Genomic DNA, 19,177 nt, shown 5'->3' on the forward strand with positions numbered 1-19,177 from the left:
GTGAAGCATGGATGGGGAGGTCTGATGATGTAGGGGTGCTTTGCTTGTGACCCTTTACTGGCTTAAATAGCCGACCAATCAGCATGTTACCAACCCGTAATAAACTTCTGGGAAAAATGGTGTTTGACCAGATACAACGCTATTTCACAGTAAACAAATTGACAACAGACTTTCAGCACACATATAGGGAAGGACACTCAGCAAGCACAGCACTTACACAAATGACTGATGATTGGCTGAGAGGAATTGATGATGAAATTATCGTGGGGGCTGTCTTGTTAGACTTCAGTGCAGCTTTTGACATAATCAATCATAGTTTGCTGCTGGAAAAACATATGTGTTTTGGCTTTACACCCCTTGCTATAATGTGGATAAAGAGTTACTTGTCTAACAGAACACTGAAGGTGTTCTTCAATGGAAGCCTCTCAAACATAATCCAGGTAGAATCAGGAATTCCCCAGTATAGCTGTTAAGGCCCCTTGCTTTTTTCAATCTTTACTAACGACATGCCACTGGCTTTGAGTAAGGTCATTGTGTATATGTATGCAAATGACTCAACACTATACACGTCAGCTAATACAACGACTGAAATGACAGCAAAACTTAACAAAGAGCTGCAGTTAGTTTCGGGATGGGTAGCAAGGAATAAGTTAGTCCTAAATATTTCCAAAACTAAAAGCATTGTATTTGGGACAAATCATTCACTAAACCCTAAACCTCAACTACATCTCGTAATGAATAATGTGGAAATTGAGCAAGTTGAGGTGACTAAACTACTTGGAATAACCCTGGATTGTAAACTGTCATGGTCAAAACATATTGATACAACAGTAGCTAAAATGGGGAGAAGTCTGTCCATAATAAAGCACTGCTCTGCCTTCATAACAGCACTATCAACAAGGCAGGTCCTACAGGCCCTGGTTTGTCGCACCTAGACTACCGTTAAGTAGTGTGGTCAGGTGCCACAAAGAGGGACTTAGGAAAATTGCAGTTGGCTCAGAACAGGGCAGCATGGCTGGCCCTTAAAAGTACACAGAGAGCCAACATTAATGACATGCATGTCAATCTCTCATGGCTCAAAGTGGAAGAGAGATTGACTTCATCATTACTAGGTTTTGTAAGAGGTGTTGACAAGCTGAATGTACCGAGCAGTCTGTTTAAAATACTAGCACACAAGCTCAGACACCCATGCATACCCCACAAGACATGGCACTAGAGGTCTCTTCACAGTCCCCAAGTCCAGAACAGGCTATGGGAGGAGCACAGTACTACATAGAGCCATGACTACATGGAACTCTATTCCACATCAGGTAACTGATGCAAGCAGTAGAATCCGATTTAAAAAGCAGGTACAAATACACGTTATGGAACAACGGGGACTGTAAAAAGACACACACAAAGGTACAGACACATGCATATGCACACATTGTGATATTGCTGTATGGTGGTATTGAACATTTTGTGTTGTGGATAGGTGGTGTAGAGATGCTATATGATGTACAGTTTCATCTTTAGCTCGTTCAGTACAAACATAGTTCACTGTTTTATCTTTTGTTTTATATGTAATGTGGGACCCCAGGAAGAGTGGTATTGGGGATCTAATGGGGATCTAATGGGGATCCCTAATGAATACAAATACACTGTCAGCGATTTATTTAGAATTCAAGGCACACTTTACCAGCATGGCTACCACAGCATTCTGCAGCGACATGCCATCCGATCTGGTTTGTGGGACTATCATTTGTTTTTAAACAAGACTATGACCCAAAACACACCTTCAGGCTATGTAAGGGATATTTGACCAAGAAGGAGAGTGATGGAGTGCTGCATCAGATGACCTGGCCTCCACAATCACCCGACATCAACCCAATTGAGATGGTTTTGGATAAGTTGGACCGGATAGTGATGGAAAAGCAGCCAACAAGTGCTCAGCACATGTCAAATCAAATCAAATTTATTTGTTACATACACATGGTTTGCAGATGTTAATGCGAGTGTAGCGAAATGCTTGTGCTTCTAGTTCCGACAATGCAGTAATAACCAACGAGTAATCTAACCTAACATTTCCACAACTACTACAAGTGTAAAGGGATAAAGATATATGAACGAGTGATGGTACAGAATGGCATAGGCAAGATGCAGTAGATGGTATCGAGTACAGTATATACATATGAGTTGAGTAATGTAGGGTATGTAAACAAAGTGGTAATAGTTTAAAGTGGCTAGTGATACATGTATTACATAAAGATGCAGTAGATGATAGAGTACAGTATATACATATACATATGAGATGAATAATGTAGGGTATGTAAACATTATATTAAGTAGCATTGTTTAAAGTGGCTTGTGAAATATTTTACATCAATTTCCATCAATTCCCATTATTAAAGTGGCTGGAGTTGAGTCAGTGTGTTGGCAGCAGCCATTCAATGTTAGTGGTGGCTGTTTAACAGTCTGATGGCCTTGAGATAGAAGCTGTTTTTCAGTCTCTCGGTCCCAGCTTTGATGCACCTGTATTGACCTCGCCTTCTGGATGATAGCGGGGTGAACAGGCAGTGGCTCGAGTGGTTGTTGTCCATGATGATCTTTATGGCCTTCCTGTGACATCGGGTGGTGTAGGTGTCCTGGAGGGCAGGTAGTTTGCCCCCGGTGATGCGTTGTGCAGACCTCACTACCCTCTGGAGAGCCTTACGGTTGTGGGCGGAGCAGTTGCCGTACCAGGCGGTGATACAGCCCGCCAGGATGCTCTCGATTGTGCATCTGTGGAAGTTTGTGAGTGTTTTTGGTGACAAGCCGAATTTCTTCAGCCTTCTGAGGTTGAAGAGGCGCTGCTGCGCCTTCTTCACGATGCTGTCTGTGTGGGTGGACCAATTCAGTTTGTCTGTGATGTGTACGCCGAGGAACTTAAAACTTACTACCCTCTCCACTACTGTTCCATCGATGTGGATAGGGGGGTGCTCCCTCTGCTGTTTCCTGAAGTCCACAATCATCTCCTTAGTTTTGTTGACGTTGAGTGTGAGGTTATTTTCCTGACATCACACTCCGAGGGCCCTCACCTCCTCCCTGTAGGCTGTCTCGTCATTGTTGGTAATCAAGCCTACCACTGTAGTGTCGTCCGCAAACTTGATGATTGAGTTGGAGGCGTGCGTGGCCACGCAGTCGTGGGTGAACAGGGAGTACAGGAGAGGTCTCAGAACGCACCCTTGTGGGGCCCCAGTGTTGAGGATCAGCGGGGTGGAGTTGTTGTTACCTACCCTCACCACCTGGGGGCGGACCGTCAGGAAGTCCAGTACCCAATTGCACAGGGCGGGGTCGAGACCCAGGGTCTTGAGCTTGATGACGAGTTTGGAGGGTACTATGGTGTTAAATGCTGAGCTGTGGTCGATAAACAGCATTCTCACATAGGTATTCCTTTTGTCCAGATGGGTTAGGGAAGTGTGCAGTGTGGTTGAGATTGCATCGTCTGTGGACCTATTTGGGCGGCAAGCAAATTGGAGTGGGTCTAGGGTGTCAGGTAGGGTGGAGGTGATATGGTCCTTGACTAGTCTCTCAAAGCACTTCATGATGACGGAAGTGAGTGCTATGGGGCGGTAGTTGTTTAGATGGTGGCCCTCTTGAAGCATGTGGGAACAGCAGACTGGGATAAGGCTTGATTGAATATGTCCGTAAACACACCAGCCAAGTGGTTTGCGCATGTTCTGAGGGCGCGGCTGGGGATGCCGTCTGGGCCTGCAGCCCTGCGAGGGTTAACACGTTTAAATGTTTTACTCTTCTGCTGCAGTGAAGGAGAGTCGGCATGTTTTGGTTGCGGGCAGTGTCAGTGGCACTGTATGTGGGAACTCCTTCAAGACTGTTGGAAAAGCATTCCTCGTGAAGTTAGATGTGAGAATGCCAAGAGTGGGCAAAGCTGTCACCAAGGCAAAGGGTGGCTACTTTGAAGAATTTCAAATATTGTAATGAACCCGAGGGGAGACAGAGAGCTGGTTTCATTCGCAGGGCGCAGAAGGTGTTTATTGCAAAAGACCACAGGAGGAGGCAGGTAGCTGTGTCCAGGGGCAGGCAGAAGGTCATACACAGGGGGTTCAAAAGGGCAACAGTACAGGCAGGGAAAAGGCTAGTAATGTCATTCGGGAGATCAGGCAATAGGTAGATAACAGGAAATCCGATAGGCTAAAGTACAGGCAGGGAATAGGCAAAAACTATCATACACGGAAGGCGCAAATCACGGGATACAGCGCGCTCTGAAAGACATGTCACAAAACAAACAATATCTCACGGTGATGGGGTGCAAAGAACTGAACTAAATAGTGTGTGATAATGACATTCAGGTGTGTGAAAAGGTGATTAGAATGCAGGTGATTGGGATCTGGTGAGTGTGGGCTGGAAAGTGAGCTGCGTTCAGGGGATCTACATGTTTGAGGGTGTGAGTTGGAAGCAGACTTTACACATTTAAATATATCTTGATTTGTTTAACACTTATGGTCACTACATGATTCCATATGTGTTATTTCATAGTTTTGATTTCTTCACTATTATTCTACAGCGTGGAAAATAGAAAAAAGAAAGAAAGACCCTTGAATGTGTCCAAACATTTGACTGGTACTGTATACAGTATATAAAACTAATGCATGCTATATGTAGGCTTATGCAAATGAATGCAACTTCATGTATCCAAGTATCTGTCTCAAAGAAAATGAATGAAGATAAACATACATTTTTTGGTTGAGGACAGCCATCTGGTTGATGACTGCCATATTTTATAACTGAGGAAACATTTTTTCTCTTGCCAATGTAACAGTCAATGGTAGGGGTTCATATGGTTGATTTGAAAATACAACAATCCGAGCAGCATGGCCTAGCTAGAATGAAGAGGCATGTGTAGCCAATACTACCCCACGTTAAACATGCTTTTATGGGCAAGGACCTTCTGATGGTACAGTGCGCCGCAATTGTTGCAACCCCTATTACTAACCTCTCTTTTGTATCGTCCGAGATCCCTAAAGATTGGAAAGCTGCTGCGGTCATCCCCCTCTTCAAACGGGGTGACACTCTAGACCCAAACTGTTACAGACCTATATCTATCCTACACTGCCTTTCTAAGGTCTTCGAAAGCCAAGTTAACAAACAGATCACTGACCATTTCACAACCCACCGTACCTTCTCCGCTATGCAATCTGGTTTCCAAGCGGGTCATGGGTGCACCTCAGCCACGCTCAAGGTCCTAAACGATATCATAACCGCCATCGATAAAAGACAATACTGTGCAGCCGTCTTCATCAACCTGGCCAAGGCTTTCGACTCTGTCAATCAATTCTTATCGGCAGACTCAACAGCCTTGGTTTCTCAAATGACTGCCTCGCCTGGTTCACCAACTACTTCTCAGATAGAGTTCTGTGTGTCAAATCAGAGGGCCTGTTGTCTCTATGGGGGTGCCACAGGGTTCAATTCTCAGGCTGACTCTTTTCTCTGTATACATCAATGCTGCTGGTGATTCTCTGATCCACCTCTATACATACAACACCATTTTGTGTACTCTGGCCCTTCTTTGGACACTGTGTTAATAAACCTCTAGATGAGCTTCAATGCCATACAACACTCCTTCCGTGGCCTCCAACTGCTCTTAAATGCAAGCAAAACTAAATGCATGCTTTTCAACCAATCGCTGTCCGCACCCGCCCATCCAGCATCACTACTGTGTACACCTACAAATACCTAGGTGTCTCGTTAGACTGTAATCTCTCCTTCCAGACTCACATTAACCAACTCCAATCCAAAGTTAAATCTAGAATTAGCTTCCTATTTTGCAAGAAAGCATCCTTCACTCATGCTGCCAAACACACCCTTGTAAAACTGACTATCCTACCAATTCTTGACTTCGGCGATGTCATTTACAAAATAGCCTCCAACACTCTACTCAGCAAATTGGATGCAGTCTATCACAGTGCCATCTGTTTTGTCACCAAAGCCCCATATACTACCCTCCACTGTGACCTGTATGCTCTCGTTGGCTGGCCCTCGCTTCATACTCATCGCCAAACCCACTGGCTCCAGGTCATCTGTAAGTCTTTGCTAGGTAAAGCCCCGCCTTATCTCAGCTCACTGGTCACCATAGCAGCACCCACCCGTAGCACGCGCTCCAGCAGGTGTATTTCACTGGTCATCCCCAAAGCCAACTCCTCTTTGGTCGCCTTTCCTTCCAGTTCTCTGCTGCCAATGACTGGAACGAATTGCAAAAATCACTGAAGCTGGAGTCTTATATCTCCCTCACTTACTTTAAGCATCAGCTGTCAGAGCAGCTTACCGATCATTGCACCTGTACACATCTGTAAATAGCCCATCCAACTACCTCATCCCCACATTGCTTTTATTTATTTATTTTTGCTCATTTGCACCCCAGTATCTCTACTTGCACATTCATCTTCTGCACATCTGTCACTCCAGTGTTTAATTGCTAAATTGTAATTATTTCGCCACTATGGCCTATTAATTGCCTTACCTCCCTAATCTTATTACATTTGCACACACTGTATATAGATTTTTCTATTGTGTTATTGACTGTATGTTTGTTTACTCCATGTGTAACTCTGTGTTGTTTGTGTCACACTGCTTAGCTTTATCTTGGCCAGGGCGCAGTTGTAAGTGAGAACTTGTTCTCAACTGGCCTACCTGGTTAAATAAAGGTGTTCTCACCTGGCCTACCTGGTTAAATAAAGGTGTTCTCACCTGGCCTACCTGGTTAAATAAAGGTGTTCTTACCTGGCCTACCTGGTTAAATAAAGGTGTTCTCACCTGGCCTACCTGGTTAAATAAAGGTGTTCTCAACTGGCCTACCTGGTTAAATAAAGGTGAAATAAACAGTTCCGTTAAATGATGCATCAGATCATAACTATAAATATGTTCCTGCCAGATACTGCTGTGACACCTTGTTGTCCTCTCTCTATGTGCACATCACTGCAGACGACCCACACTCCGGAAATGCCTTGTCCAGATATTTGGAAGATTTGGAAGACTGGTTTCAGAATACAGTCATCTGAACAACCTTATAGTTCAGCTGATTCCCTCATAAATATCTTACTGTCAAGTCATATACTTGCTATCATTTTAAGTAAGCATATAAAACAGCAGTCCCGTTTCAATCAACTCACGACTAACTCAGTCCACTATAACTCAATCCACACCTGCATTGCTTGCTGTTTGGGGTTTTAGGCTGGGTTTCTGTATAGCACTTTGTGAATCTGCTGATGTAAAAAGGGCTTCATAAATACATTTGATTGATTGATAATATAGACTGAGTGTAATGGTTACATTTAATGAGGAGACACAAAGTTTTATTTCAAGTAATTAATTACATGACATTATTTCCTACCTTACAGAACAGTATTGGAATTGGATTCTTGGGTGTGGGCTATGGATCCAATCATTTTCCTTCCCCATCTATCTCCCCTCATCTCCCCTCCCTCAAGTCCTCTCTGTTGGGTAGACCAGAGGAATCTCAATTCAAGTAGGGACAAGCCTACCGCTCGAGAAGGTGAGAAGGAATGAGGCCCAAGAAAGTGAAAAACAGTAAACACAAGTCTATCTTCACTTAAATCCATTGCAGGTAAGGAAAACCACAGGGTCCACTCAGAATGTTTATCAATCAATCAATGAAATGTACTTATAAAGCCCTTTTTACATCAGCCGATGTCACAAAGGGCTATAGAGAAACTCAGCCTAAACCCCAAACAGCGATCAATACAGATGTAAAAGAACAGTGACTAGGAAAAACTCCGTAGAAAGGCAGGAACCTAGGAAGAAACCTAAAGAGGGACCAGGCTCTGAGGGATGGCCAGTCCTCTTCTGGCTGTGCCGGGTGGAGATTATAACAGTACATGGCCAAGATGTTCAAACGTACATAGATGACCAGCAGGGTCAAATAATAATAATAATAATCACAGTGGTTGTAGAGGGTGCAACAGGTCAGCACCTCAGAAGTAAATGTCAGTTGGTTTTTCATAGCCGAGCATTCAGAGTTTGAAACAGCAGGTGCTGTAGAGAGAGAGAGAGAGAGAGAGAGAGAGAGAGAGAGAGAGAGAGAGTTCGAAAACAGCAGGTCCGGGACAAGGTAGCACGTCCAGTGAACAGGTCAGGGTTCCATTGCCGCAGGCAGAAAAGTTTAAACTGGAGCAGCAGCACGACCAGGTGGACTGGGGACAGTAAGGAGTTCTCAGGCCAGGTAGTCCTGATGCATGGTCCTAGGGCTCGGGTCCTCTGGGAGGGGAGGGAGAGGGAGAGATAGAGAATTATAGGGAGCATACTTAAATTCACACAGGACACCAGATAAGACAAGAGAATTACACCAGATATAACAGACTGACCCTAGCCGCCGACACATAAACTATTGCAGCATAGATACTGGAGGCTGAGACAGGAGGGGTCGGGAGACACTGTGGCCCCGTCTTACGATACCCCCGGACAGTGCCAACCAGGCAGGATATAACCCCACCGACTTTGCCAAAGCACAGCCCCTACACCGCTAGAGGGATATCCACAAACCACCAACTTACTACCCTGTGACAAGGCTGAGTATAGCCCACGAACATCTCCTCCACGGCACAAACCCGAGGGGGGCACAAACCCAGACAGGAAGATCAGGTCAGTGACTCAACCCACTCAAGTGACGCACCCCTCCTAGGGACGACAGTTACTCAGCCCCTGTAATAGGGTCAGAGGCAGAGAATCCGAGTGGAGAGAAGGGAACTGGCCAGGGTTGTAGGTGTTAACTGCTTTCAGTTCCCTTTATTCTCCTGGTTAGGGATTAGATAATATATTCATAGTCCTTGGATTAGGGCCTATGTGTTATTTATTTATTTGTATTCTCCCCAATTTCGATCTTGTCTCATCGCTGCAACACCCCAACATGTTCGGGAGAGGCAAATGTGTCCTCTGAAACATGACCCGCCTAACTGCACTCCTTAATACCCGCCAGCTTAACCCAGCTGCACCAATGTGTCGGAGGAAATACTGTTCAACTGGAGACCAGGGTCAGCCTGCAAGTACCCGGCCCACCACAAGGAGTCGCTAGAGCACGATGAGCCAAGTACAGCCCCACTGGCCAAACCCTCCCCTCACCCGGACGATGCTGGGCCAGTTGTGCGCCGTCCTATGGGACTCCTGGCCGATTGTGGCACAACCCGGGAATGAACCTGGTTCTTTAGTAATGCCTCTATCCCCGCTATGCAGTGCCTTAGACCACTGCACCACGGGCCTGTGTGTTTTTGCACTGCAGGGGAGAGAGACCCATTACCCCATATGGACCCATTACCTCCTAGACTGGTAGACTACACTTCAAGAAGCTTCTGACCACTTTTGCATGAGAGTATCCAAGTCAGAGACTGTAGAGAGTTCCTCTCAAGCAGTAGCTGTCTGTCAAACATGCATATTTAGACTAATTTGTTTGTGAACAGCCTCTATTTTGGGATAGCCACCTATCAAACAGGTCAGTTTATTTTTGTTCTCAAAACAATTCTTTACTGCTATATTTGTCCTTTGATAATGGATTCCTTGAGCCACTTTGACAGACAAGGCATTAGTGTTACGCAGAGTGGAACCCAAGAGCAGACTCAGACAAGGGGACTGGGATGAAGTAACTAAGGTATTTATTTAAACACAGGGGGAAGATGGAGTACAGGCAAGAAACCAGGTGCGGAGGCCGAGGCTGGAGCGAGAGGGGTTGGGACAGGGTAAGCAGGTCCGGAGGGGAATCCAAGGGAGTAGTAGAGTGGGGAATCCAGGACAGAATAGCAGGATGACGAGACGTGGAACTGGAGACAGGGACCAGAGTGGGCAGAACTGTAGCGGAGAGGAAAACAGCATCAGGCAAGGAAAACAGGCACAACAGGATCTCATCGTAACAACTGGCTAGAGGCGTACACTGACTGAGTAGAGATTACAATCTGGCAGTGTAGAAGTGGCAGGACTGAGTATTTGTAGAGGTCTTGATTATGGAACAGGTTGCAGCTAGTGGGGATCTGCTCTGACTCCAGCACACCTGTCTCCACCCACACAATCACATAATCACACACACGGGGAGAGAGAGAGAGAGAGAGAGAGAGTACTGGGGGAGTGGCGGCAGGTCAAGGAGACACAGGATGAGCAGTAGAGGGCACTGCAGGGGCAGATGTGACAATCAGTTTAATGGTTGAGGTCATGTCATTGAAACAACAGGTGTTTTATTATTGCTTATTGGTGGTTACTTGGTCTGTGGTCCCACAGGTATGACAAGCTAAGCGTTTGATTATAAGGCCAATCGGCCCTAGACTCAATAGTACAGAATTCAGTTCTTCTCTTACTTTCACAAGACTTTGACATGTTTTCTCTATCTCTCTCACTCACACATGTACACTCTCTTCCACTTGCAAACACGCCAAATATGTAGGCTACACAGGAGAATGCTTTTGTTGACGATTTCATTGGATAAGAATCATTACATAATTCCACAAAAAGTTGATGAGTAGACTACAGTAGGTCTACAGACTACAACTAGTAGACTACATTTGAAGATGCTGTCTTGTAGCGTCCTATAAAATTGACAAGCTGAGAGACAAAAATGCTGGACCTCTGTATCTTATTGTTCACAAAGGTGTAATATTCATTGTTAGTAATGGTGGACATGGTACTTTGGTCAACGTTTTGGCCTAGTGGCCTTTCTCAAGACAAGATGTATACGTAATGAATGATTCTTCTTTAGGACCTTTTGGGGGAGCACCTCATTGACTGTGTGTGTGTGTGTCTGAGACAAATAGGAAGATGATAGGGTGACAACTTGGGCTGGCCAAAAACATACATCACAATGTACTCAGGGCAGTGCCCTCTCAGATAGTGAAACTCATAGAATGCTTTGTAGAGTAAAGGGGGAAATAGGCAGTGGAGTACACTCTAGGCAAAGTTCTCTTGGTAACTGACTATGTTTCTCAACAACTAGGGAGTTTTATTTTAAACAAGATACACAGTATCACCAAGATCATGGCATGTATTTTATCAATGCAATGAAGATATGTTGTTGCAAATGTGTTTGTAGACCATTGATATCTGAAATATTTGTGTCTGCTTTTTTGTGTGCGTTTTTTGGATTGGGTGGTACAGATATCCATGGCCGGTTGTAGCCTTTTGGGGGCCCTAAGCGAGATTTTAGTGGCCCGCAATGCAGTGGTCTTAGGGCACTGCATCTCAGTGCTTGAGGAATCACTACAGACACCCTGGTTCGAATCCAGGCTGTATCACAACCGGCCATGATTGGGAGTCCCATAGGGTGGCTCACAATTGGCCCAGCGTCGTCCGGGTTTGGCCGGTGTAGGCCGCCATTTTAAATAAGAATTTGTTCTTAACTGACTTACCTAGTTAAATAAAGTTTTTTTTTTAAAATACATTCTTGAGAAAATGTTGCCATTTAAAAAAAAAAATTCAGCAGTTCTACACATTTTGCCATTTGACGGAGAGAACATTTTTAGATGTTATAACAAATTTCATGCAATTCAACTAATTTTGCCATGGGGTAGAAATACTTTTTTCAGTTCTTGTAAGGCCTCTCGTGGGTTGAAGAAGGAGACCAAGGTGCAGCGTGGTAGGCGTTCATGATTTTTTATAAACTGAACACTGCAACAAAATAACAAAGTAGAAAAAACAAACACACACAGTTCTGTCAGGCAACAAAACAGCTAAACAGAAAATAACTACCCACAAAACACAGGTGGGAAAAGGCTACCTAAGTATGATTCCCAATCAGAGACAACGATAGACAGCTGCCTCTGATTGGGAACCACACTCGGCCAAAAACAAAGAAATAGGAAACATAGAATGCCCACCCTAATCACACCCTGACCTAACCAAAGAGAGAAATAAAACATCTCTCTAAGGTCAGGGCGTGACAGTTCTAGAGCTGTTTCCTGCAATTCTACCCATTTTTCTATGGGGTGGACAGACATTTTTTAAAGATAATTTCCTGAAATTCTACACATTTTTCTATGGGGTGGACAGAAATGTTTTAATGCTAATTTCCTGAAATTCTACACATTTTGCCATGACTTATGCCATGTTAATGGCAAAAAAATCAATTCGAGCCCCCTGGAGGTCAGGGCCCCCGAGCCATGATTACTACAATTTTATATTATACTAACTTACCAATCAAAATATTTTTAGCTGTCATGGCTAATTTAGTGACTGTTATAACATGAGAAAAATTGCTGATGCACAACCAAATTTCCAACACTTTGTGTATTCTGCTATTCTAACTCAACAGTAAGTTGAGACTGACTGAGTTCCATATAAAAAATAAATGCATATTTAGGTGGTTCGGCCCCCTAGTGGCCTGGGATCCAATCAACCACTTATCGCTTATGCTTTAGATAAACAAATAGCAATTAAACAATATGCAGAAATTCACTATCTCGGTGGACATCAAACACTCTTTTGAGGAGCATAGTTCATCCGCAAATGTCCTCCTGCTAGCTTGTTATTGTTCAATTTAGCAGGAAGACATTTGTGATTTCCATCAAAATAGTTAATTTCTTGCAAATTGTTGAATTGCTATTTGTTTATATAAATTAGAGCAGTGGTTCCCAACCAGGGGTACTAGGTTCCCTGGGGGTACTTGGCCAATCCACAGGGGGTACTTGAGAAGACTCATGACACCATAGGCCTGCTGATAAAATACACATGAGGGGGTACTTCAGACAATGCAACATGATTGTTTAGCAAAGGGGGGTGGGGCCTTGCCAGGAGTGACAACTACCAATTACTAGTTCTGGTCATGCAATAGTTCCAGAATGGGAGGTGGGTTAGTGTAATCAATCACCTGCTATTTGAGCTTCCTGTAGCCCATAATTCAACTTATATTTCTAACCAATACAAATGCTTTATTTTATCAAATATAATAATCGACAGCCCAATGGAAACCAAAGGGTACACTTATACAAATACTAATCAGAGGGATCCGTGACAGAGTGCATCATAAAAAAAGTTACATTTGTCAATTAATTGTCAATTAATTGAATACCTGAATTTCTACCAAAATGCCTCAACTCAATTCATTACTTGTCTGTGCCAGTACAAAGTTTTATGTGCTATAATTCAGTTAATATCCGATGGATTTAAAACATTTTGGAAAAAGTTTGGAGTATCTTCATCCATTGTCCAACAGTTAAATTGATCAGAATTGTATTTTTTACTTTGTAACAATTTTGATGACCGTTGCTACACACATTGATGGAAAACATACAGTATGTAGGGATTCTGAGTTCATTGCTTGAGAACAAAATATTTCCACATTCTAAGAAGCTTAACACTTGACGGGCCTGAAAAGCATAATGTTGTAAGGTACCCAGCCATCTTACCTCACTTCCTTCCCTGTACAAAGAGCTTGCAACACTGACCAAAGACCCCAGTGTCTTCTGCAATATGACAGTAATTGACATGCATGCAATTTGAGCATATCATGTAAGTGACACCGTGGACAGGACCTAGACATGGTGTATTGTAGGTCACAGGGATGCTAATGACAGACATGTAGACCCTCTCATCCCACGGCAGCTCTACCCAAGATTACCATTGTTCTCTTTTCTGTCTTTTTTAAAATTCCACCTTAATTTAACCAGCTGGTTGAGAAGAAGTTCTCATTTACAACTGTGACCTGGCCGAGATAAAGCAAAGCAATTCGACACACAACAACACACTTCGAATAAACAAACATACAGTCAATAATACAGTAGAAAAAGTCTATATACAGTGTGTGCAAATGAGGCAGGATAAGGGAGGTAAGGCAATAAATAGGCCATGGTGGCAAAGTAATTACAATTTAGCAATTAATCACTGGAATGGTAGATGTGCAGATGATGAATGTGCAAGTAGAGATACGGGGGTGCAAAGGAGCAAGATAAATAAATAAATACAGTATGTGGATGAGGTAGTTGGATGGGCTATTTACAGATGGGCTATGTACAGATGCAGTGATCTGTGAGCTGCTCTGACAGCTGGTGCTTAAAGCTAGTGAGGGAGATATGAGTCTCCAGCTTCAGTGATTTTGTGGTTCGTTCCAGTCTTTGGCAGCAGAGAACTGGAAGGAAAGGCGGCTGCCTTGGCTTTGGGGGTGACCAATGATATATAGCTGCTGGAGCGCGTGCTACGGGTGGGTGCTGCTATGGTGACAAGTGAGCTGAGATAAGGCGGGGCTTTACCTAGCAGAGACTTGTAGATGACCTGGAGCCAGTGGGTTTGGCGAGGGCCAGCCAACGAGAGCATACAGGTCACAGTGGTGGGTAATATATGGGGCTTTGGTGACAACATGGATGGCACTGTGATAGACTGCATCCAATTTGTTGAGTAGAGTGTTGTAAATGACATCGCCGAAGTCAAGGATCGGTAGGATAGTCAGTTTTACAAGGGTATGTATGGCAGCATGAGTGAAGGAGGCTCTGTTGCAAAATAGGAAGCTGATTCTAGATTTAATTTTGGATTGGAGACACTTAATGTGAGTCTGGAAGAAGAGATTACAGTCTAAGCAGACACCTAGGTATTTGTAGGTGTCCACATAAGGTATTTGTAGGTGTCCACACAAGTCAGAACCGTCCAGAGTAGTGATGCTGGACGGGCGAGCAGGTGGGGGCAGCGATCGGTTGAAAAGCATGCATTTAGTTTTGCTTGCATTTAAGAGCAGTTGGAGGCCGCGGAAGGAGTGTTGTATGGCATTGAAGCTCCTCTGGAGGTTTGTTAACACAGTGTCTAAAGAAGGGCCAGAAGTATACAGAATGGTGTCGTCTGCGTAGAGGTGGATCAGAGACCCTAACCCCATAGAGACTGCCAGAGGTCCGGACAACAGGCCCTCTGATTTAACACACTGAACTCTATCAGAGAAATAGTTGGTGAACCAAGCGAGGCAACCATTTGAGAAACCAAGGCTGTTGAGTCTGCTGATAAGAATGTGATGATTGACAGAGTTGAAAGCCTTGGACAGGTCAATGAATACGGCTGCACAGTATTGTCTTTTAGCGATGGTGGTTATGATATCGTTTAGGACCTTGAGTGTGGCTGAGGTGCAACCATGACCAGCTCAGAAACCAGATTGCATAGCGGAGAAGGTACGGTGGGATTCGAAATGGTCAGTAATCTGTTTGTTAACTTGGCTTTCAAAGACCTTAGAAAGGCAGGGTAGGATAGATATAGGTCTGTAGCAGTTTGGGTCTAGAGTGTCTCCCCCTTTGAAGAGGGGGATGACCACGGTAGCTTTCCAATCTTTGGGAATCTCAGACGATATGGAAGAGAAGTTGAAGAGGCTAGTAATAGGGGTTGCAACAATTTCGGCAAATCATTTTAGAAAGAGAGGGTCCAGATTGTCTAGCTCGGCTGATTTGTAGGGGTCCAGATTTTGCAGCTCTTTCAGAACATCTGCTATCTCGTTTTGGGTGAAAGAGAAATGGGGGAGGCTTGGACGAGTTGCTGTGGGGAGTGCAGGGCTGTTGATCGGGGTAGGGGTAGCCAGGTGGAAAGCATGGCCAGCCGTAGAAAAATGCTTATTGAAATTCTCAATTATAGTGGATTTATTGGCGGTGACAGTGTCCATGGACTTTACAGTGTCCCAGAACTTTTTTGAGTTTGTGCTACAGGATGCAAATTTCTGCTTGAAAAAGCTAGCCTTAGCTTTCCTAACTGCCTGTGTATATTGGTTCCTAACTTCCCTGAAAAGTTGCATATCACTGGGGCTATTCGATGCTAATGCAGAACACCACAGGATGTTTTTGTGCTGGTCAAGGGCAGTCAGTTCTGGAGAGAACCAAGGGCTATATCTGTTCCTGGTTCTATTTTTTTTTAATGGGGCATGCTTATTTAAGATGGAGAGGAAGGCACTTTTAAAGAATAACCAGGCATCCTTTACTGACGGGATGAGGTCAATATCCTGGCCAGGTCGATTAGAAAGGAATGCTTGCTGCAGTGTTTTAGGGAGCGTTTGACAATGATGAGGGGTGGTCGTTTGACCGCAGACCCATTACGGATGCAGGCACTGAGGCAGTGATAGCTGAGATCTTGGTTGAAAACAGCAGAGGTGTATTTAGAGGGCAAGTTGGTTAGGATGATATCTATGAGGGTGCCAGTGTTTACGGATTTGGGGTTGTACCTGGTGGGTTCATTGATAATTTGTGTGAGATTGAGGGCATCAAGCTTAGATTGTAGGATTGCCAGGGTGTTAAGCATGTCCCAGTTTAGGTCACCTAGCAGCACGAGCTCTTAAGATATATGGGGGCAATCAATTCACATATGGTGTCCAGGGCACAGTTGGGTGCAGAAGGTGATCCATAGCAAGCGGCAACGGTGAGAGACTTGTTTCTGGAAAGGTGGATTTTTAAAAGTGAATGCTCAAATTGTTTGGGTACAGACCTGGATAATAAGACTGAACTCTGCAGGCTATTTCTGCAGTAGATAGCAACATCGCCCCCTTTGGCAGTTCTATCTTGTCGGAAAATGTTATAGTTAGGGATGGACATTTCTGTTTTTTGGTGGTCTTCCTAAGCCAGGATTCAGACACGGCTAGGACATCCGGGTTGGCAGAGTGTGCTAAAGCAGTGAATAAAACAAACTTCGGGGGAGGCTTCTAATGTTGACATGCATGAAACCAAGGTTTTATCGGTTACAGAAGTCAACAAATGAGACCACCTGGGGAATGGGAGTGGAGCTAGGCACTGCATGGCCTGGATTAACCTCTACATCACCAGAGGAGGAGTAGGATAAGGGTACGGCTAAAGGCTATAAGAACTGGTCGTCTAGTATATTCAGAACAGAGAGTAAAAGGAGCAGGTTTCTGGGCGAGATAGAATAGATTCAAGGCATAATGTGCAGACAAAGCTATGGTAGGATGTGAGTACATTGGTGCTAAACCTAGGTATTGAGTAATGATGAGAGAGATATTGTCTCTAGAGATGTTTAAACCAGGTGATGTCACCGCAGGTGGGAGGTGGAACTAAATGGTTGGTTAAGGCATATTAAGCAGGGCTTGAGGCTCTACAGTGAAATAAGACAATAATCACTAACCAGGACAGTGATGGACAAGGCATATTAATATTAGGGAGAGGCATGCGTAGCCGAGTGATCATAGGGGTCCAGTGAGTGGTTGGGCTGGCTGGAGACATGGCGATTCAGACTGCTAGCAGGCCGGGGCTAGCAAGCTAGCAGAAGAGCCTTTGAGGGACGTCGCGACGGAGGAAAGTCTGTTTTAGCCTCCGTGTGACGTCGATAGATCAGTCGTGATGGATTAGTAGGGTTCCGAGTAGCAGAGAGGACCTAGTCCAATTAGCAAAATAGGTATAGTGGCCCAAGAAATTGACCGATGGATCTATTCAGCTAACAGTCCAATATGTTCTAGACAGCTAGCGGGCCGCGGCTAGCAGGCTAGCAGATGGGTATTCAGGGGACGTCACGGCATAGGGACCAGTTGAGTACCCCCTCGAGCAGGTTACGTCGGTAGTACAGTCATGAAGGATCGGCGGGGTTCCGTGTTCCGTACCGGCAGTAGAAGGGGTCCGGGTATTGTAGCCCAGGAGTGGCTGATGGGCCTCTTCAGCTAGCCGGGAGAATGGGCCTAGCATGGGCTAGCTCCAGGCTAATTGGTGCTTGCTCCGGGACAGACGTTAGCCAGGAGTAGTCACTCGGATTGCAGCTAGCTAGCTGCGATGATCCAGGTGAAATGGTTCAGTGCTTGCGGTAGGAATCTGGGGACATGGAGAGAAAACAGGTCCGTTATGCTCTGGTTTGAGTCGCGTTGTACATACTGGCGAGAGCTTTCCGAGCTAAAGGTTAGCTGATCACCGCTAGCAGTGGTTAGCTGACTACTAGCTAGTAGCTAGTGAGCTGGCTAGCTTCTGTTGGGGGATCCCGGTTCTGAGGTAAATAAAAATACTTCAGAGAAAACAGATTCACACCACATTGGGTGAGGAGGGTTGCAGGAGAGTATTTTGAAGTTGAGGTTTAGAAAAATATAACAAATATATGCAAAGAAAAAGGTATAAAAAGATATATACATATGGGACACGACAAGACAAAGGACAAAGACGTCTGACTGCTACGCCATCTTGGATGTCTTCTTGACACGTTAAGAATAGATATCACTTACTGACAAACTCAATGTTTTGTTTATTTGTGATCGTCTGTGTGTTTGTGTGTGTGTGAATGCCCACATTTATTGCTACTTTGTGGTTGGGGGGAGTTTTCTCTGAACAGGTGGTAGTTCGCAGCCAATGGTACTTGTTTAGGCAGTAGTTGAAATGTTCTCCGTTTAATATTTTGTTTGGTTACATCATGTATCAAGGTAAGACCCAAGTGCAGACTGTGTGAAGTGACAATGTTTAATGTAACAACAGGGGCAGGCGAACGACAGGTCAAGGCAGGCAGGGGTTGATAATCATTAGTATGAGCAAAGGTACAGGACAGCAGGCAGGCTCAGGGACAGGCAGAGTTCAGTAATACAGGGAGGGGCAATGGTAGACAAGCACAAGGACAGCTGAAACAGATCAGGGCGTGACATGTTAGGCCAAGCCGACTAGCAATGGATCATAGCCGGGGTTGTACTGGACTAACGTGTGTGTAACTATTAGGCCATTGGTGCTCATCTTAAAGTGGTACTCCAGTGTCCTTTTAATATCACTGTCACTCCCTGACCTTAGAGATCCTTTTTATTCTCTATGTTTGGTTAGGTCAGGGTGTGACTCGGATGGGAAAGTCTATGTTTTCTATTTCTTTGTTTTTGGCCGTGTGTGGTTCCCAATCAGAGGGAGCTGTCTATCGTTGTCTCTGATTGGGGATCACATATAAGTTGTCATTTTCCTTTTGGGTTTTGTGTTTTCTGTTTAGTGTCTGTACCTGACAGAATTGTGCGCTTTTGCTTTCGCGTTTGTTATTTTTGTTTGAGTGTTTTTGTATAAAGTATCATGAACACTTTCCACACTGCGCTTTGGTCCACTCCTTTCGACGAGAGCCGTTACAGAAGATCCCACCACCAAAGGACCAAGCAGTGTGGCCAGGAGGAGCAGGGTTCCTGGGTCCGGGAGAAAAGGGAGTGGAGGACATCCTGGACCTGGGAGGAGGTAATGGCAGGGGACAAGACCCTGCCATGGAAGCAGGCGGAGGCAGCGAGTGAGGAACGGCGACGATACGAGGA

Source organism: Oncorhynchus tshawytscha, linkage group LG07, assembly GCF_018296145.1.
Source record: "Oncorhynchus tshawytscha isolate Ot180627B linkage group LG07, Otsh_v2.0, whole genome shotgun sequence".
Classification (NCBI taxonomy): Eukaryota; Metazoa; Chordata; class Actinopteri; order Salmoniformes; family Salmonidae; genus Oncorhynchus; species Oncorhynchus tshawytscha.